General features: G+C 48.3%; 1 protein-coding gene across 1 annotated transcript in view; it reads right to left on the bottom strand.

Annotated features, from left to right (window-relative positions):
* fgf11a (fibroblast growth factor 11a) overlaps positions 1-15,000 on the bottom strand; it is a 68,131-nt gene that overhangs the window by 48,013 nt on the left and 5,118 nt on the right. The window lies entirely within an intron of this gene.

Here is a 15,000-nt window from a genome sequence, read left to right as displayed (position 1 = left end):
ACTAAACGAATTCGGCGCGTCCCCTTTGACCTTTGCCAGTTTTTAACCGATGCTCCGTAGTAAGCCTTCCATCCGGATGCATGGCAGCTCGGTACGGAAACTGCTCCGCACGTGGGCGCAGGTAACCGCGGAAACCCCCCACCCCCACCCGATCAGGGTCACGTGACCATGGGAGCAGGTGGTGGATGGTCGTATGAGCAGCCGGTGCAGATCACAAGTCCAGGTTATGTGACCACTGACGCCAGGCAGACAATCTCTGAAGAGTATTGATAATGTCTGGGGTCACCCGTCTTGTAAAGTCACTGCCCAGACGAAGACAATGGCAAACCACTTCTGTAGAAAGGTTTGCCGACAACAATCACAGTCATGGAAAGACTGTGATCACCCACGTCATACGACTCGGCACATAACGGTGATGATGATCAAACCCCAACCCACCTTGGACAAGCTCTAGTTTTTCTGCCTCTTCCATTAGGCAGAAGATAGAATTGAATTGAATTGATTGAATTGAATTTCAGTTTATTGTCATTTAGAAAACCACAACTGCAATGCAGTTAAAAAATGAAACAACATTCCTCCAGAATGATATCACAAAAGCACACAACAGAACAGACTACACCAGAAAATCCACATAACATTTAGCAATCCCCAAATCCAGAGTCCGGAGAGGCTGCTGCGTATTAATATCACGCTACCGTCTTAGCGCGTTCCTCGGAAAGGAGTTCCAAACCCACCAGAAAAAACAAGACTACCCAGACACACCAAGTCAGGAGACCAACTCTACCACCCAACAAACCAAAAACCAAAGCTACAAGACCTACACAAAACCATATAGTTACAACAGTGCAAACAACACCATAACTGATTAAAAACAGACCATGGGCACAGTAAACATAGTCCAAAGATGTTAAAAGACTGTAAGTTTGAAAGAAACCACCACACATTTTCCACGAATCCTCAAGAAAAGTCTGAAACCACAACCACCGGGCTCAAGGACAGCTTCTACCCCACTGTAATAAGCCTATTGAATGGTCCTTGGATAGGATAGGATGGACTCGACCTCACATTCAGTCTGGTTACGCTCTTGCACCTTACTGCACTGCTCTCTCTCTGTAACTGCAACTCCTCACCTGGAAACTTGTGTTCACGTCCGGTCATAGAAACATGGAAAATAGGTGCTGGAGTAGGCCATTCGGCCCCTCGAGCCTGCACCGCCATTCAGTATGATCATGGCTGATCATCCAACTCAGAACCCTGTACCTGCTTTCTCTCCATACCCCCGATCCCTTTAGCCACAAGGGCCATATCTAACTTCCTCTTAAATATAGCCAATGAACCTGCCTCAACTGTTTCCTGTGGCAGAGAATTCCACAGATTCACCACTCTCTGTGTGAAGAAGTTTTTCCTCATCTCGGTCCTAAAAGGCTTCCCCTTTATCCTTAAACTGTGACCCCTCGTTCTGGACTTCCCCAACATCGGGAACAATCTTCCTGCATCTAGCCTGTCCAATCCCTTTAGAATTTTATACGTTTCAGTAAGATCCCCCCTCAATCTTCTAAATTCCAGCGAGTATAAGCCTAGTCGATCCAGTCTTTCTTCATATGAAAGTCCTGCCATCCCAGGAATCAATCTGGTGAACCTTCTCTGTACTCCCTCTATGGCAAGAATGTCTTTCCTCAGATTAGGGGACCAAAACTGCACACAATATTCTAGGTGCGGTCTCACCAAGGCCTTGTACAACTGCAGTAGAACCTCCCTGCTCCTGTACTCAAATCCTTTTGCTATGAATGCCAACATACCATTTGCCTTTTTCACTGCCTGCTGTACCTGCATGCCCACCTTCAATGACTGGTGTACAACGACACCTGGTCATCTCACTTAGGAAGGATGTGGAAGCTTTAGAAAGATTGTGGAGGAGATTTACCAGGATGCCCCCTGGATTAGAGAGCGTGTCTGACGAGGAAGGGTTGAGTGAGCTGGGGCTTTTCTCTTTGCAGCGAAGGAGGATGAGGGGGCGATTTGTTGGAGCTGCACAAGAGGAGAGGAGGCATAATGTGGACAACCAGAATTCTTTTTCCCCCAGGGTGGAAATGGCTATTTATGAGAAGGCATAACTTTAAGGCGATTGGAGGAAAGTTTGGGGGAGCAGGTCAGAGGTAAGTTTTTACACAGAGAGCGGTGGGTGTGTGGAACACGCTGTCGGGGCGACAGTACTCCTATAGACACAAGGATGAAAATAGAGGGCTATGTGGGAGGGAAGGGTGAGAGTGATTTTAGAGCAGGTTAAAGGGCTATCATAACATCATGGGTCGATGGGCCTGTACTGTGCTGTGCTTTCGATGTTCTTTACCTATTCTGCATTCTGTTATTGTTTTACCTTGTTCCACCTCGATGCACCGTGTAATGATCTGATCTGTATGAGCAGTTTGCAAGACAAGCTTTTCACTGTTCGACAATAATAAACTAATTCCAATTCCAGTTACAGATGTTTATCGAATCACAGGGGGATAGTTAAGGCAGACAATCCCATGGTTCGGGAGTCAAATTCTAGGGGCCACAGGTTTAAGGTGAGAGGGGAGAGATTTAATTCAACGATTAAAGAACAGCTTCTGTCATCAGATTTCAAAATGGACATTGAACCTCTGAACGCTACCTCTCTACTTTCTTTTCTCCTTTTGTACTACTTATTTAATTAACTTTTTAATTATGTAAATACTTCTGTCAGGGTGGTGGGGTGGAGATACATTTTCTTCCAAAGGAGGTGTAAGGCACTCCGTCCCTCGGCCAGCCTGTAGGTCACCTGATGTGTAGCAATGTGTAGCACTTGATTTGACCCCCCTTCCCCACCAATCAGGGTCATGTGAAGCCATGGGGGCAGGTGGTGGATGGTTGTATGAGTATTTGGTGCAAATCTCAAGTCCTGGTTACGTGACCACTGCCACCAGGCAGACAGCCTCTCAACAGTATTGCTAATGGCTGAGGTCACCCGTCTTGTAAAGTCACTGCCCAGAAGAAGCCAATGGCAAACCACTTCTGTAGAAAAATTTGCCAAGAACAGCCATGGTCATGGAAAGACCGTGACAGCTCACATCATACGACATGGCACAGAACGAATGAATGACGCAGATTGGGGGACTGCTTCGTCGAGCACCTCCGCTCCGTCCGCCACAACAGACAGGATCTCCCGGTTGCCACCCACTTCAACTCTGCTTCACATTCCCATTCGGATATGTCCATACATGGCCTCCTCTACTGCCATGATTAGGCTAAACTCAGATTGGAGTAGCAACACCTCATCTACCATCTGCGTAGTCTCCAGCCCCTTGGTATGAACATCGAATTCTCCAACTTCCGATAATTCCCTCCCTCTCCCTTCCCCATCTCACTTTCACACTGCCTCCTCTTCCAGCTGCCTATCACCTCTCATGACTCTGCCTTCTTCTACTACCCATAGTGCTTTCCCTGTACATTCCTTCTTCACCTCTCCTGCCTATCCCCTCCCTGCTTCCCCTCCCCCACCCCTTGATCTTTCCTCTGATTGGTTTTTCACCCTCCCCCACTTTCTTTATTGGGTCCCTGCCCCCTCCCTCTTCAGTCCTGACGAAGGGTCTCGACCCGAAACGTTGACTGCTCCTTTCAACAGATGCTGCCCGACCTGCTGAGTTCCTCCACTGTGTTTGTACGTGTTGAATGAATGATAGTTCTTACTGTAATTCACATTTGTTTTCTATTATCATGTATTGCATTGTACTGCTGTGGCAAAGACAACAAATTTCACAGTGTATGCTATGGTATTAAACCTGATTCTGATTCTGATAAAGGGGACTTGAGGGGTAAGCTTTCACACGGCATATGAAAGTGTGTATATGTAGGTATACGGAACGAGTTGCCTGAGGAAGTGGTAGAGGCAGGTATAATAAAACGACAAAAGGACATTTTGACAGGTATATGGATACTACTGAACACCCTGCTACCCCAGTACACATTATTTACAGCAGTGCCGGTAGCGTTGTAATGTTGTATATTAAACCGTATGAACTTTATGTCAGCTTGCACATCTACAAAATATGTTTTTATTATCTGTGAATATTATCGTATTAATATTATTTTATGTGCTCTGTGTAAGGTAAAGCCCTTCCCACCACTGAGCACATCTACACGAAGCGTTCTTGCAGGAAAGCAGCGTCCATCATCAGGGTCCCCCACCACCCAGGACACGCTCTCTTCTCACTGCTGCCATCAGGTAGAAGGTACAGGAGCCTCTGGACTCGCACCTCCAGGTTCAAGAACAGTTACTGCCCCCTCAACCATCAGGCTCTTGAACCAAAGGGGATAACTACATTCAACTTCTCTTGCTCCATCTTTGAAATGTTCCCACAACCTATGGACTCACTTTCAAGGGCTCCTCATCTCACGTTCTTAATATTTATTTATTATTATTTTTTCTGTCTTTTTGTATTTGCACTCTTTGTTGCCTTTTGCACACTGGTTGAATATCAAAGTTGGGCGGACTTTATTATTCTATAGATTTATTGAACATGCTCGCAAGAAAATGAATCTCAGGATTGTATATGGTGGCATATATGTACTTTGATAACAAATTCACTTTGAACTTTGACATATGTACCTTGTATTGCACTTTGGCCCCAGAGGAACGTTGTTTAGTTTAGCTGTATGCATGAGTGCAGTTGAATGACAATAAACGTGACTTCGAAAGGTTCAGAAGGTTCTAGAATGGACTTTTTTTTCATTCTGATTGTGCTCTTGCATGCCTCCCAACACGTCACCCTGAAATGGCATTGATTAACCGGTCTCGAACTAAGATCTTGTGTTTCGTTAGGAAGGATCTCAGAATGCTCCTGTCACCAATTCCCTTGCCCCACTCCTCTTTCCCCGTGGCTAATTTAAAAATTAGCACTTTTTATGGGAAGGAGGGAGGGGAAAAAGTGGTTCCAAATTGTGTCCACCCTCTGGGGGTTGTTGGAATTCAACCCTGACACAGTAAGTTGCTGGAGGAACTCAGTGGGTCAGGACAATTGACGTCCCGGGTGGAGACCCTGTGTCTGGGCCGAGCTCTGTGTTCCACTGAGTTCCTCCACAACTTGCCGGTTGATGTTGATTTCACTCCACCGCTCCCTCTAAGCTGTGTGGGTGCGCAACCACGCAGTAACGGGAATGCTACCACGCACATACCCTTTGCTGCCGCAGAGCTGGAATTTTTTTTGTATAATGTTAACATAATTTTGAGATTACGTTAATGTGATTTTGAAATCTATGTTAATATAATTGTGAAATACCCTGCAATTATGCATAAATTAATATAATCCACAAATTTTCTAAATAATAAGCATACCACAGCCTTCACTTTGAAACATTTTAGAGCTGCAACGTATCTACAAGTTTCAGGTTACAACTCCGTTACAAATTGTAACAATAAACACAGAATGGAAGTCGGTAGCTCGTTGTTAGTAGATCACCGGCCTGTTGAGCGCCAACGCCATCCAGTCAAAACATTTTACTTTTGCCATTGTGCCTGTCAGTTTGTTTGACTGCCTGACATCGTTTACTTGTGTTGTGAATACACAGTCTTTTTCCACAGGGCTGGGGAATTTAAATCTATAGAGCACTGTGTTTAATGTCAGAGGGGAGAGGTTTCAAAGAGATCTGAAGGGTAAGTTTTTCACCCAGCCTCCAGAAGAAATGGTTAACAACATTTCAATGGTACATTTGCATGATACTGTGCACAAGTGTTAGGCACACACGCACACACACACACACACACACACACACACACACACACACACACACACACACACACACACACACACACACACACATCACACGCACACACGCACACACAGGCACACACGCACACACACACACACACACACACACATCACACACACACACACACACACACACACACACACATCACACGCACACACGCACACACACACACACACATCACACACACACACACACACACATCACACACACACACACACACACATCACACGCACACACGCACACACGCACACACATACACACACACACACACATCACACACACACACACACACACACACACACACGCGCGCGCGCGCACACACACACACATCACACACACACACACACACGCGCGCGCACACACACACACACACACACACACATCACACACACACACACATCACACACACACACACGCACGCACGCACGCACGCACGCACACACACACACACACACACACACACATATATATATATATAAAACTACACCAATGACCTTGCCTGGTGTCTCAGGGCTGGGTGTGTCTGCACCTATGCCAATCCCTGCCTCTCTGCACTCCACCCTCGCCATTCCAAACACCAGGTTTACAAACTCACTCTCCGCTCCATGTTGACATTCACAGTACTTTTGCACAGCACTGTAAGTGACAAACAGCAACGGGCAAGGCACTGACCCCTGCGGCACACCATTAGTTACCGGCCTTTACACAGAGAGGCAACCGTCTTCTACCACTCTCTTGCTTCTCCCGCACAGCCAATTTTGAATGCAATTGACTACTTCATCCTGAATGTCAAGAGACTGCCTCCCATGCAGGATGTTGTCATGTCTTGGTAAAGTCCATGTAGACAACATTCACTACCTTGTCTTCATCAACTTTCTTGGTACCTTCCTCAAAAGACTCCATAAGATTGGTTAGACATGACCCACCACACACAAAGCCATGCTGGCTATCCCTAGTTAGTCCCTGTCTATCCTAATACTTATATACAGTGTCTATAAAAAATATTCACCCCCCCGGAAGTTTTCGTGTTTTATTGTTTTACAACATTGAATCATAGTGGTTTTAATTTGGCTTTTTTGACACTGATCAACAGAAAAAGACTTTTGTGTCAAAGTGAAGACAGATCTCTACAAAGTGATCTAAATTAATTGCAAATACAAAACACAAAATAATTGATTGCATGAGTATTCACCCCCTTTAATATGACACAGCAAGTCATCACTAGTGCAGCCAATTGGTTTTAGAAGTCACATAATTAGTTACATGCGGATCTCCTGTGGGCACTCAAGGTGTTTCAGTTGATTGTAGTAAAACTACACCTGTATCTGGAAGGTCCAACTGCCGGTGAGTCACTATCCTGGCAAAAACTACACCAAAGGAACACTCCAAGCAACTCTACGAAAAGGTTATTGAAAAGCACAAGTCAGGAGATAGATACAAGAACATTTCCAAGTCACTGAATATCCCTGGGAGTACAGTTAAGTCAATCATCAAGAAATGGAAAGAATATGGCACAGCTGTAAGTCTGCCTAGAGCAGGCCGTCCTCAAAAACTGAGTGACCGTGCAAGAAGGGGACTAGCGAGGGAGGCCACCAAGAGACCAGTGACAAGTCTGGAGGAGTTACAAGCTTCAGTGGCTGAGATGGGAGAGACTGTGCATACAACAACTGTTGCCCGTGTGCTTCACCAGTCACAGCTTTATGGGAGGGTGGTAAAGAGAAAGCCACTGTTGAAAAAATCTCACATGAAATCTTGGCTAGAGTTTGCCAGAAGGCATGTGGGAGACTCTGAAGTCAGCGGGAATAAGATTCTATGGCCTGATGAAACAAAAATGGAGTTTTTTTGGACATCAGACTAAACACTATGTTCGACGTAAGCCAAACACACACATCAAAAACACACCATCCCTACTGTGAAGCACGGTGGTGGCTGCATCACGCTGTGGGGATGCTTCACTGCAGCAGGCCCTGGAAGGCTTGTGAAGGTAGAGGGTCAAATAAATGCAGCAAAATACAGGGAAATCCTGGAGGAAAACCTGGTGCAGTCTGCAGGAGAATGGCAACATGGGAGAAGACTTGTTTTCCAGCAAGGCAATGACCTCAAACATAAAGCCAAAGCTACACAGGAATGGGTTAAAAACAACAAAGTTAATGTCCTGGAGTGGCCAAGTCAGAGTCCAGGCTTCAACCCAAATGAGAATTTGTGGCTGGACTTGAAAAGGTCTGCTCACTCATGATCCCCATGCAATCTGACAGAGCTTGAGCAGTTTTGTAAAGAAGAATGGGGAAAAACTGCAGTGTCCAGATGCACAAAGCTGATAGAGACCTGTCCACACAGACTCGAGGCTGTAATTGCTGCCAAAGGTGCATCTACTAAATACTGACTTGAAGTGGGTGAGTAATTATGGAATCAATTATTTTGTGTTTAATAATTGTAATGAATTTAGATTACTTTGTAGAGATCTGTTTTCACTTTGGTCAGTGCCAAAACAATAAATCATGAAAGCCTCTGGGGTGGGGGGGGGAGTGGCACTGTATCCAGTCCCTTAGAATCCCCCCCACTATGGTGTCAGGCTCACTGGCCTATTTCCTGGCTTGTTCTTAGAGCCTTTCTTAAACACCGGGGACCATATTAGCGACCCTCCAGTCCTCTGGCACCTCACCTGTGGCTAAGGGCATTTTAAATGCCTCTGCAAGAGCCCATCCAATTTCTGCAATAGGGTGAAAATATCGCCGGGGACACCTTGTCAGCCCCCGGGACTTGTATAGCTCCACTTGCTCAAGACAGCAAGCACCTCCTTTTCAGTAATCCATACACGGTCGATGGCCGCTGCTTTGCCTCACGTCTACAGACTCTGCGTTCATCTGCAGAGTAAATACTGATGCAAGAAAATCCGTTTGAGATCTCCCCCATCTCTTTTGGCTCCGTGCACGGGTGAGCACTCTGTTCTTCAAGTGGACAGATTTTGTCCCTTGCTATCCTTTTGCTCTTAGTATGTCCGTAGAAGCCCTCAGGATGCCCTTTCACCTTGACTACAGAGCAATCTCATGCCTTCCTTTAGCCCTCCTGTTTTCTCTCATTAGTCTTCACTTCCATGACATCTACTCCTCAAGCCTCTCATTTATTCCTTGCTGCCTCTACATGCTACGCGCCTCTTTCCTCTTCCTAACCAGCGCCTCAACATCCATCGGAAGCCACTCACCTGTTATCCTTGCCCTTTATGCTAACAGGAACATACAAATTCCATACCCTCAACATTTCACTTTGGAAGGCATCCCACTTGCCGAGCATCCCTTTGCCAGAAAACAACCTGTTCCAGTCCACTCTTGCCAGATCCTTTCTGATGCCATCAGGATTGGCCTTCCTCCAATTTAGATTCTCAATTCAAGGACATGACCTCTCCTTCTGCATAATTGTCTTGAAGCTAATGGAATTATGACCACCAGATCCAAATTGTTCCCTTACACACACTTTTGTCACCTGCCCTGTCTTGTTTCCTAATAAGATATATGGTATTGCACTCTCTCCTGTTGGAACATCTACATATTGATTAAGGAAACTTTTCTGAACACATTTGACAACCTCTATCCCACCCAGTCCTTTCACACAATGGGAGTCCCAGTCAATTTATGGAAAGTTAAAATCACAGCCGTATTTTTCTTGCAACTGCTTGCAATCTCTCCGTAGATTTGCTACTCTCAATCCTGCTATTGGGAGGTTATACAATATAATCTTTAATTCCAGCCATATAGCCCAAGTAGATGAGCCCTCTCACCTGTCCTGCATAAGCACTACCGAGACATTTTCCCTGACCAGTAATGCCGCCCCTCCCCACTTTAATACACCTCCCTCTCTCAATGGAAGCCAGTCCTGCAATGAAGATGGCTACAAGGTCATAATCCCAGGTGCCGATCCACGCCCTGAGCTCGATGATGTTTCTTACGATACTCCTTGCATTGAAGTAGACGCAACTCAGAACATTAGTCCTGTGGTACTCAACCTCTCGGTTCCTGACTTTGTACGTAAGCTAAATTTCTACTCACTCCACTATCTGCCCTGGCACTCTGGTTCCCATTGCCCTGAAACTCTAGTTTAACAGCCCCCCCCCCTCCCGAGCAGCAGTAGCAAACCCTCCCAGAAGGATATTAGTCCTCCTCCAGTTCAGGTGCATACGGTCCCATTTGTACAGGTCTCACCTTTTCTGGAAGAGTGGCAACGATAAGGCATAGAAACTGAATTAGGTCACTCGCCCATTGAGTCTGTTCCGCCATTCCATCATGGCTGACTTATTGTCCCTCTCAACTCCATTCTCCTGCCTAATCCTTTGAACCTTTGATGCCCTTACTAGTCAAGAACCTATCAACCTTTGCTTTAAATATACTCAATTACACCCTCCGCTGCCATCTGTGGCCATGATTTCCATAGATTCCCCATTCTCTGGCTAAAGAAGTTCCTTCTCATTTACTTTCTAAATGAACATCCCTCTATTCTGCAGCTGTGCCCTCTGGTCCGAGGAAACGTCCTCTCCATGTCCACTCTGTCCAGGCCTTTCAATATTCGATGGGTTTCAATGAGATCCTGCCTCACTCTTCTGAATTCATCAAGTACAGACCCAGAGTCATCAAACACTCCTCATACATTAACCCCTTCAACACTGCAATAACTTTCAAGAGCTCTCTCCAATGCCAGCATATCTGTTCTTAGATAAGGAGCCCGAAACGGCTCACAATATTCCAAGTGCGGTCTGATGCCCTATAAAGCCTCAGCATTATATCCTTGCTCTTATATTCTCGCCTTCTTGAAATGAATACCCAACATTGCATTTTCCTTCCTCACCACCACCTCAACCTGCAAGTTAACCTTCAGGGAATCCTGCACAAGGGCTCCCAAGTCCCTCTGCATCTCAGATTTTTGAATTTCTCTTCATTTAGCAAATAGTTTATGCTTTTATTTCTTCTACAAAGGTGCATGACCAGACACTTCCCGACACTTTGTTCCATCTGCCACACCTTTCTCCTAATCTGTTGAAGTCTTTCTGCAACCTCTCTATCTCCTCAAAGCTACTTGCCTCTCCAACAGTCTCCATATCATCTTGGCCACTAAGCCAGCAATTCCAAATCATTGACACATAGTGTGAAAAGAAGTGGTCTCAACCCCAACCCCTGTGGTGCACCACTAGTCACCGGCAGACAACCAGAAAAGGCTCCCTTTATTCCCACTCACTGCCTCCTGCCAGTCAGCCAATCCTCTATCCATGCCAGTATCTTCCCTGTAATTCCATGGACTCTTATCTTACTAAGTAACCTTGTGCGGCACCTTGTCAAGGGCCTTCTGAAAATCCAAGTAAACTACATTCACTGACTATCTTGTCACTATCCTGCTTGTTATTTCCTCAAAGAATTCCAACAGATTTGACAGGCAAGATTTTCTCTTGAGAAAACCATCCCTGACTTTGGCCAACTTTGTCACGCGCCTCCAAGCACCCTGAAACCTCATCCTCAACAACTGACTCCAACATCTTCCCAACCGCTGACGTCAGGCTAACTGCCCTGTAATCTCCTTTCATCTGCCTCCCTCCTCTCTTAAACAGTGGAGTGACCTCCAGAACCTGGTGATTCTTGATAGATCATTGCTATCGCCTCTACTACCCTGCGAGTGGTCCATCTGGTCCAGGCGAATTCTCAGCTTCCCAGGCACCTTCTCCTTGGTAATAACAACTGCACTCACTTCTGCCCCCTGACACTCTCAAATTCCTGGCAATTTACCTAGGGGTTCCTTTACCTTAAGCTCTATAACCAATTCTGGTTCAGAATAACTCATCCCCTCGAGAGCTGCTCTCATGGGCTGCTCTGAAAAGACACCTCATGGGCATTTTACAAATTACCTCTCTTGGGATCCGGCACCAACCTGATTTTCCCAATCTACCTGTCTCTTTACATCTCCTGGTGGTCACCCACCTACCACCTGAAGCCTGCCCTCTGGGTGTGACCACCTCCGTAAAAGACTCATCGATGAGACTTTCAGCCTCCCAGATGTTCCTGAATACGTCAAAGTTCAGCTCCCGTTCCTTGACCTTGTCAGCCTGAAGGTGGAGATGTGTGCGCTTCCTGCAGGTTTAGTCATCAGGGAATCCCCACATCTCACATCCGCTCCCTGAACTGCCACCCTACTTACGTGTGTTGTGCCTCTCGCTTCTCAAACACTCACCACTCTAACACTGGCCCACACCAACAATGGCCGCTCCACTCAAAGCTCGCTAATTAATCCAAGCAATCGCCCACTCCGGAGACAAGCTCTGTCAGGCCCTGCTTGCTTTTAAAACTGGCGCATAAAGTCCACAAGCGACTCCCTCCAACCTACTCCGTGGTGTCCCCTTCCGCAGACCAAAATCTGATGATCCAAAGATCTGAAGCATCTCCTCCTGCACCATCTCCTTAGCCACATGTTACACTGCATTTTCTTTCTACTTCTGGCCTCGCTAGCATGTGGCACGGGTAGCAATCCTGAGACCACAATCCTGGAGGTCCTGACCTTTAACTTAGCACCTATCACCCTGAACTCACTTTTTAGGACCTGGTCACCTTTTCTGTCCATGTCATTAGTACCAACATGAACCACAGGTTCTGGCTGCTCAGCCTCCTTAAGATTAAATCTAAGATACCCCTGACCCAGCACCAGGAGGCAACCTACCATCCAGGAATCTCTCTCTCATCCTGTCTGTTCCCCTAACCAATGAATCCCCTATCATTACTGCTTTAATCTGCAGATGCTGGTAGTCCGAGCAACGCACACAAAATGCTGGAGGAGCTCAGCAGGCCAGGCAGCGTCTGTGGAAGAGTGTCCTGCCGAAGTGTTTCGGCCCAGAACCTCGACTGTACTCTTTTCCATAGATGCTGCCTGGCCTGCTGAGTTCCTCCAGCATTTTGCGTGTGTTGCTTGACTCTTCGAAACCCCCTCTTCCGTTTGGAGTCACAGAGGCTTTTCCCTGATAGGTCTTCCACTACCCCCACACCTCAACAGTATCCAAAGTGGTATAGTTGCTTTGAGGGGTACCCTTCATTTCCTGCCTATTCCCCTTCCCTCTCCTGACAGTCACTCAGCTATCTGCTTCCTGAAACTTAGGTGCTCTCATCTGATCTGTAGCTCTCATCTTTCACCTCCTCATTCCTCGGAATGTTCCAAACACCATCCGGTTCCAGCTCCTGAATGTGGTCCGTAAGGAATTGCGGGTGTAGTGATCAGGGCTGCTGGAGGTCTCCGTGCCTTCCCTCCTCCCACAAGAGGAGCATTCTTATGTCCTGCTATTTAACTGTGCTATGAGAGAGGAGACCTTTAACAAAAACTTCAGTCTAGTCTCCGCCTTATCATGCGGAAGCCTCTTGAGTGAAAGTCGCTGTTCCCCACTCTAACCCTGTTCATTCCAACAATAGCCATCCCGGGAAAGGCCATTCTCCCCAAACCTAACTTCTTCACTTTGGTCCATGCCGAGTACAATACTGTGCAAAAGTCTTAGCTACGGTGCCCAAGACTTCTTCACAGTACTGTAGGAATTCCACGTATTCCACTCTACTGCTGCAAAAACAAAACCAAACTTCATTCCGACGTGAGTGATGATAAACCTGATTCTGATATCGTGGTCTGGGAGTGGGAAGGAGGCAGGGAGAGGGGAATCGTGGTCTGGGAGTGGGAAGGAGGCAGGGAGAGGGGAATCGTGGTCTGGGAGTGGGAAGGAGGCAGGGAGAGGGGAATCGTGGTCTGGGAGTGGGAAGGAGGCAGGGAGAGGGGAATCGTGGTCTGGGAGTGGGAAGGAGGCAGGGAGAGGGGAATTGTGGTCTGGGAGTGGGAAGGGGGCAGGCAGAGGGGAATCGTGGTCTGGGAATGGGAAGGAGGCAGGGAGAGGGGAATCGTGGTCTGGGAGTGGGAAGGGGGCAGGCAGAGGGGAATCGTGGTCTGGGAGTGGGAAGGAGGCAGGGAGAGGGGAATCGTGGTCTGGGAGTGGGAAGGAGGCAGGGAGAGGGGAATCGTGGTCTGGGAGTGGGAAGGAGGCAGGGAGAGGGGAATCGTGGTCTGGGAGTGGGAAGGGGGCAGGCAGAGGGGAATCGTGGTCTGGGAATGGGAAGGAGGCAGGGAGAGGGGAATCGTGGTCTGGGAGTGGGAAGGGGGCAGGCAGAGGGGAATCGTGGTCTGGGAGTGGGAAGGAGGCAGGGAGAGGGGAATCGTGGTCTGGGAGTGGGAAGGAGGCAGGGAGAGGGGAATCGTGGTCTGGGAATGGGAAGGAGGCAGGGAGAGGGGAATCGTGGTTGGGAGTGGGAAGGAGGCAGGGAGAGGGGAATCGTGGTTGGGAGTGGGAAGGAGGCAGGGAGAGGGGAATCGTGGTCTGGGAATGGGAAGGAGGCAGGGAGAGGGGAATCGTGGTTGGGAGTGGGAAGGAGGCAGGGAGAGGGGAATCGTGGTCTGGGAGTGGGAAGGAGGCAGGGAGAGGGGAATCGTGGTCTGGGAATGGGAAGGAGGCAGGGAGAGGGGAATCGTGGTTGGGAGTGGGAAGGAGGCAGGGAGAGGGGAATCGTGGTCTGGGAGTGGGAAGGGGGCAGGCAGAGGGGAATCGTGGTTGGGAGTGGGAAGGGGGCAGGGAGAGGGGAATCATGGTCTGGGAGTGGGAAGGGGGCAGGCAGAGGGGAATCGTGGTTGGGAGTGGGAAGGAGGCAGGGAGAGGGGAATCGTGGTCTGGGAGTGGGAAGGAGGCAGGGAGAGGGGAATCGTGGTCTGGGAGTGGGAAGGAGGCAGGGAGAGGGGAATCGTGGTCTGGGAGTGGGAAGGAGGCAGGGAGAGGGGAATCGTGGTCTGGGAGTGGGAAGGAGGCAGGGAGAGGGGAATCGTGGTCTGGGAGTGGGAAGGAGGCAGGGAGAGGGGAATCGTGGTCTGGGAGTGGGAAGGAGGCAGGGAGAGGGGAATCGTGGTCTGGGAGTGGGAAGGAGGCAGGGAGAGGGGAATCGTGGTCTGGGAGTGGGAAGGAGGCAGGGAGAGGGGAATCGTGGTCTGGGAGTGGGAAGGAGGCAGGGAGAGGGGAATCGTGGTCTGGGAGTGGGAAGGAGGCAGGGAGAGGGGAATCGTGGTCTGGGAGTGGGAAGGAGGCAGGGAGAGGGGAATCGTGGTCTGGGAGTGGGAAGGGGGCAGGCAGAGGGGAATCGTGGTTGGGAGTGGGAAGGAGGCAGG

Source organism: Hemitrygon akajei, chromosome 6 (genome assembly GCF_048418815.1).
Source record: "Hemitrygon akajei chromosome 6, sHemAka1.3, whole genome shotgun sequence".
Taxonomy (NCBI): Eukaryota; Metazoa; Chordata; class Chondrichthyes; order Myliobatiformes; family Dasyatidae; genus Hemitrygon; species Hemitrygon akajei.
Note: the sequence above shows the minus strand (reverse complement) of the source record. Positions and strands in the feature narration are given on the sequence as shown.